A 6,000-nucleotide genomic window follows, 5' to 3' on the forward strand; every position below is an offset into this window, starting at 1 on the left:
GCTGTGCTCTTGGGAGTTGTTATGAGACTGCTGGAAGAGGGACACCGGTGCAGGTTTGGAGAAAACAGGTTGGAGGGGGTGGGGAGAACCATTCACTGGTGATGCCAGACCCAGGGTGTGCTAGCAGGAGCATGTTAGCTCCCGTGCTGCCGTGTGGGAGTTGGGGTGCTCTCTGATAAAACTGAGATCTCAGCTGTTCCTGAAAGGTTAAAAGAGATGCAGAGATGGGTTACAGCACCATACAGGGGAGTGGAGCCAGAGAGGTAGCATTTCAGAGTGTAGCTGGAGATGATTTCCACCAGTCCTGGGACCAGTACTGCTTAATATCTTTATCAGTGACACGGTGGGATCAAGCAAACCACGAGCAAAGTTTGCAGCTGAAACCAGGTTGGGAGGGAAGTGTTGGTCTGATGGAGGGTAGGAAGGCCCTGCAGAGGGATCTGGACAGGTCAGGTTGATGGGCAGAGGCGAATGGGATGAGGTTCAACATGGCTAAGTGCTGGGTCCTGCACTTTAGCCACAACAACCCCATGCAATGCTATAGGCTTGGGGCAGAGTGGCTGGAAAGCTGTGCAGAGGAAAAGGACCTGGGGGTGTTAATTGATACGCACCTGACCGTGAGCCAGCAGTGTGCCCAGGTGGCAGAGAAGGCCAACGGCATCCTGGCTCGTATCAGCCAGGGTTTGGCTGGGCAAATGAACTGTCCTGTACTGAATTAGTGTCCTCAGGAGAGAGTATTGGTCTTTTGAATAATCTGCTTACTTGATTTTGGTATAATCCTGTGTAAATCAAGGTGCACAGAGCTGACCTGTTACTTCGAAATGCTAACAAGGACTGAGTATCCAACAGAAGGGCCAGTCCAAATAACTGATTGTCCAAATTGTGGGATGCAATGTTGGGTCAGTTTGGAAGTAGGGGGTGAAATAAATTGTCCAAACTATGGGTTTTGGAGGGAAACTGGCAAATTGATTCTGTAAATAGGAGAAGTCACATTCCTGTGGAGGTGGGTAGTTCTTGTCTGGAAAAAGATACTGACTACTTGGGAAAACGTTGGCATACGTGATCTTAGTGAGTGTTGTCTTTTTCGTTGGCACTCAGAGCAACTTACCAGACAACTCACTGCCCGAAGAGTCCCACAATTGATGCTGTGCCTTAGCCGACAAGAATAAGTCAGGTGTAGAACCTCACTAACTGCTGGGTATGCAGAGGGCCACAAGGGGAAAATATGTGGCCATGGCTCTCCATTCTCTTGGCACCTAAGTAGCTGGTTGGTTAGCAACCAAAGCAAATTGCAAGTGAATAAAACAGAGCCATGAGACAACCCTGATGTGCCACCTTGGGCAATAGGTTATCCAGGAAAAAGCATTTATTGCATAAAGAGTAATCAGGCTGACAGTGCATTCCTAGGACACAGCTCACGTAACTGGACTTCCAATACAGCTTCAGTGATTAACAGAAGAAGCAGCAATCCAGAAGCCACCATTTATTGTCAACAGTGGAACTGCATAAATCAATCTGGGTGCATAGTGATGTTGGAGGAGTACTGGTCCTCAACAAACCTTACCAATATTGCCAATAGCAATTAAGAGATCAATTGCTCTTCTGAAAATGGGGACTGGAGATGCAGCAATACCTGGTAAAATCATCGTGCCAAGACATTTCATCCTATGGGTTCTGGGAACACGTGTTATTGCTAGGCACCAGATAAAAATAACTGAGCTGATTTATTCCCTAAGAGAGCTGATGCATTAAAATAACAGTTACATGGGGGTCAAGCTTGCAGAGCACTTCCTCTTACTTCCAAAGGTACTAGTTATGTTGGACTTCTCAGGCCACCATTCTTTCTGATACCAGAACTCGAAGGTAAGGGATTGGAAATCCAACGACGTGATGATCTTAAAAGAGAAAAGAGGTCAGGAGATACATCCCTAGCTTCCGGAAGTAACCAGAAACGGGGTACAGATGAGCGGCCTCCAGAGAGAATCACCCAACGTTATGGGCCAGCCGCTTGGAAGCCGAAGGAGGTGGTTGCAGGAGCTCGGCAGGTAAGATACATGTGCAACCTAAATCGAATCATAAGGTGGCAGGCAGTATTTGAAACCGTCACCGACCAAACCGCCAAGGTTCCTGACTTGCTCGCTGATCAAGCCACCCAGATGCGATGCGAGCTGCAATAATGCTACGTCTCACGGTCCTCGATTACTTACCAGCACGAGGAGGAGGTGCCTATGGACAAAGCCAAATGATGCAAGCTGCTGTCTTCAAATCGATGACAACAGGAAAGTCACTGAAGAAATTACAAAAGGGAATTAGAAAAGTAGCTCGCGTCCAGACCTGGAAGGTCTTGAACCTGGAAGGGAACATCTGGTCCTGGCTCCCAGGAGCAGCACGGGTGAAACAGTATTTGATTTGTTACTGGGATCCATCTTCTTAAGGATGATGCCTTGTTTAATCTCTTTTCTGAGGAAGTTAATTGGAAGGCTTCAGTCGTAAAGTCTCTGAAGATAGTAACTCTTAAGGGGCCAACAGGAAAGATTCTGCTAGGAAGCCAGGATCCCCAGGATCTACCAGATGAAAGGGACTTGCTCGTAATGGAGTAAAACGCAAAAAAACCCACGCCAGAGAGCAGAAAGAAAAGAGGAAGGAATTGTAAGCAAGAGTATGGGTGTGCAAAAGGAAGGGCGTTGCACCCCCATGCTGCGTCTCGAACCCGTGACCTCAGGTTTCTCTTCACGTCGCGAGGTCAGGGGTATGCGAGCGCCTCGAGCCGGTGAGCCACCGCCGCACCCTCGGGGGGCGGCGCTCCGGTTGGCCCCAAGAGCTGAGTGGCCGCTGGGGCGCTGGGGGGCGGGGCTATGCAAATGAAGCGCGGCCGGGCGCGCTGAGCAGCACGGGCCGGGGGGAGCCGAGCGCAGCCGAGCGCAGCCGAGTGCAGCAGGGGGGGCCGAGGGGAGCCGAGCGCAGCCGAGGGGAGCCGAGGGGGCATGGACGTGGCTAGAAATACCTGAGGGGAGGGCGGGAAGCCAGGGAGAGGAGGGGAGGGGGGGGAGAGGCTGGGAGAGGCTGGGAGAGGCTAGGAGAGGCTAGGAGAGGCTAGGAGAGGGGGGGCTTGCTCCATCGCCTTCGTGAGCTCTACAGGAAACAATCGGGATTGGTAAAGCCGGGAAGGGAAGAATGGGGGCTCGCTTCATGGCGTTAGAAAATAGATGGTGCTGAGTGTCTTTGCTTGCTGCTGTGCAAATGAACCGAAACGAGGAGTCTCGGGGCCCCTCACAGAGGACGTTTCCTGACAAAACCGGGGAACCGGTCTCAAAAAAGCAGCTGAGACCGACCCTGTGGTTTGGGCAAGAGCCGAGGAGCAGCTGGGGGGGTCAGCTGGTGGTGATGACGAGGAGTTATCGGCCTTCGTCCCCACGACCCCCCGAAGACCACCACCAGGAGAGGAGACAGTGCGCAAGTGCAGCCAGGAGGAGCTCATGGAAATGACTCCTTGGAGCTCATTTTAATACGAAGCGGAGCTAGGTTATGAACGTGTATAGGCGCGTTGGGAAACTTTGTGCACGTGTACCTCTTTGCTGCATAGAACCAGGGCAAGTTGCCCCGTCAGGCAGGCACGATTTTGGTGGGCCTACCCCCGTGCTGCCCAGCGCTGAATAAACCTTACGAACCAATAAACATACCCACTTTACAATCCTACTGCCTGTGGAGTCTGTTTTCCGCAAGTCAGCATTACGTTAGAGTTGTGGCAAAAAAGGCTGGTTTGTGCAGGCACCTTTTCCGAGCCGCATGAAGCGGGGACGGTGCAGCCTCCACACACCCCGTTTGTGCTCAGCCTGGCCAATACTGCACGGGGCGAGTTCAGTGCACGGGACCAAGTTGTCCAAGGCAGTTGTGGATGCCCCCTCCCTGGAAGCGCTCAAGGTCAGGCTGGATGGGAATTTGAGCAACCTGATGTAGTGCATCTCGTGTCCTTGCCCGTGGCAGGGGTTCAGAATTAAGGCCTCTTCCAACCCAAACCATCTTGAAGGCCTCTTCCAACCCAAACCGTTCGGTGAGTCTACAGCGTGTTTGGTGACGGAAGCCAGGAGTTGTCAGCGTTATGCTTTGTGTTAGGATTGCTTCGTTATTGTGTTAAAGAATCCTAACTTTTGCTGGCGTCAAGTCAAAGAAAAACACCCCTCAGTCTCTTAGAGAAGCCTTCTCTTTAGCCTGCCTTTATCACCGCAGGTAGAGAGCTGCTGCCTTTTTCTGCACTGGTTCTTTGACGTGACATCTTTACATTAGGGACAGGTATCCGATCGGAAGGTGAAACCGAAGCAGAAGCTTCGGAAATTTCCACTTCTCCGAGTGCTTCACCAACGCCTCGCGTTGCAGAGGAAGGAGAAGATTATGGCAAAGGTGTCGTTTTCTACCTCAGGGACAAAGTTGTGGTGGGAATTGTGTTATGGAATATCTTCAACAGGATGCCTATGGCTCGCGAGGTCAGTACAGAACTAGTATGCTGAACAGGGGGACTGTTGCTTTCAGCTTGCTTAGATCTGGGATTTGCTTGTCGAAAAACCAATCTGCCAAATGAAGCGAAATGAGACTGACTGAATGCAGATAAACTTCTGTAATGAAATGTCAAGTCTGGCAGATGAAAGCAGAGCAGTGGATATCGTCTTCGTGGACTTCAGGAAGGTCTTTGACACCGTGTCCCATTAAGATCCTCAGGTACTAGTTATGTTGGACTTCTCGGGCCACCATTCTTTCTGATACCAGAACTCGAAGGTAAGGGATTGGAAATCCAACGACGTGATGATCTTAAAAGAGAAAAGAGGTCAGGAGATACATCCCTAGCTTCCGGAAGTAACCAGAAACGGGGTACAGATGAGCGGCCTCCAGAGAGAATCACCCAACGTTATGGGCCAGCCGCTTGGAAGCCGAAGGAGGTGGTTGCAGGAGCTCGGCAGGTAAGATGCATGTGCAACCTAAATCGAATCATAAGGTGGCAGGCAGTATTTGAAACCGTCACCGACCAAACCGCCAAGGTTCCTGACTTGCTCGCTGATCAAGCCACCCAGATGCGATGCGAGCTGCAATAATGCTACGTCTCACGGTCCTCGATTACTTACCAGCACGAGGAGGAGGTGCCTATGGACAAAGCCAAATGATGCAAGCTGCTGTCTTCAAATCGATGACAACAGGAAAGTCACTGAAGAAATTACAAAAGGGAATTAGAAAAGTAGCTCGCGTCCAGACCTGGAAGGTCTTGAACCTGGAAGGGAACATCTGGTCCTGGCTCCCAGGAGCAGCACGGGTGAAACAGTATTTGATTTGTTACTGGGATCCATCTTCTTAAGGATGATGCCTTGTTTAATCTCTTTTCTGAGGAAGTTAATTGGAAGGCTTCAGTCGTAAAGTCTCTGAAGATAGTAACTCTTAAGGGGCCAACAGGAAAGATTCTGCTAGGAAGCCAGGATCCCCAGGATCTACCAGATGAAAGGGACTTGCTCGTAATGGAGTAAAACGCAAAAAAACCCACGCCAGAGAGCAGAAAGAAAAGAGGAAGGAATTGTAAGCAAGAGTATGGGTGTGCAAAAGGAAGGGCGTTGCACCCCCATGCTGCGTCTCGAACCCGTGACCTCAGGTTTCTCTTCACGTCGCGAGGTCAGGGGTATGCGAGCGCCTCGAGCCGGTGAGCCACCGCCGCACCCTCGGGGGGCGGCGCTCCGGTTGGCCCCAAGAGCTGAGTGGCCGCTGGGGCGCTGGGGGGCGGGGCTATGCAGATGAAGCGCGGCCGGGCGCGCTGAGCAGCACGGGCCGGGGGGAGCCGAGCGCAGCCGAGCGCAGCCGAGTGCAGCAGGGGGGGCCGAGGGGAGCCGAGCGCAGCCGAGGGGAGCCGAGGGGGCATGGACGTGGCTAGAAATACCTGAGGGGAGGGCGGGAAGCCAGGGAGAGGAGGGGAGGGGGGGGAGAGGCTGGGAGAGGCTGGGAGAGGCTAGGAGAGGCTAGGAGAGG

Source organism: Aythya fuligula, chromosome 13 (genome assembly GCF_009819795.1).
Source record: "Aythya fuligula isolate bAytFul2 chromosome 13, bAytFul2.pri, whole genome shotgun sequence".
NCBI classification, from domain to species: domain Eukaryota; kingdom Metazoa; phylum Chordata; class Aves; order Anseriformes; family Anatidae; genus Aythya; species Aythya fuligula.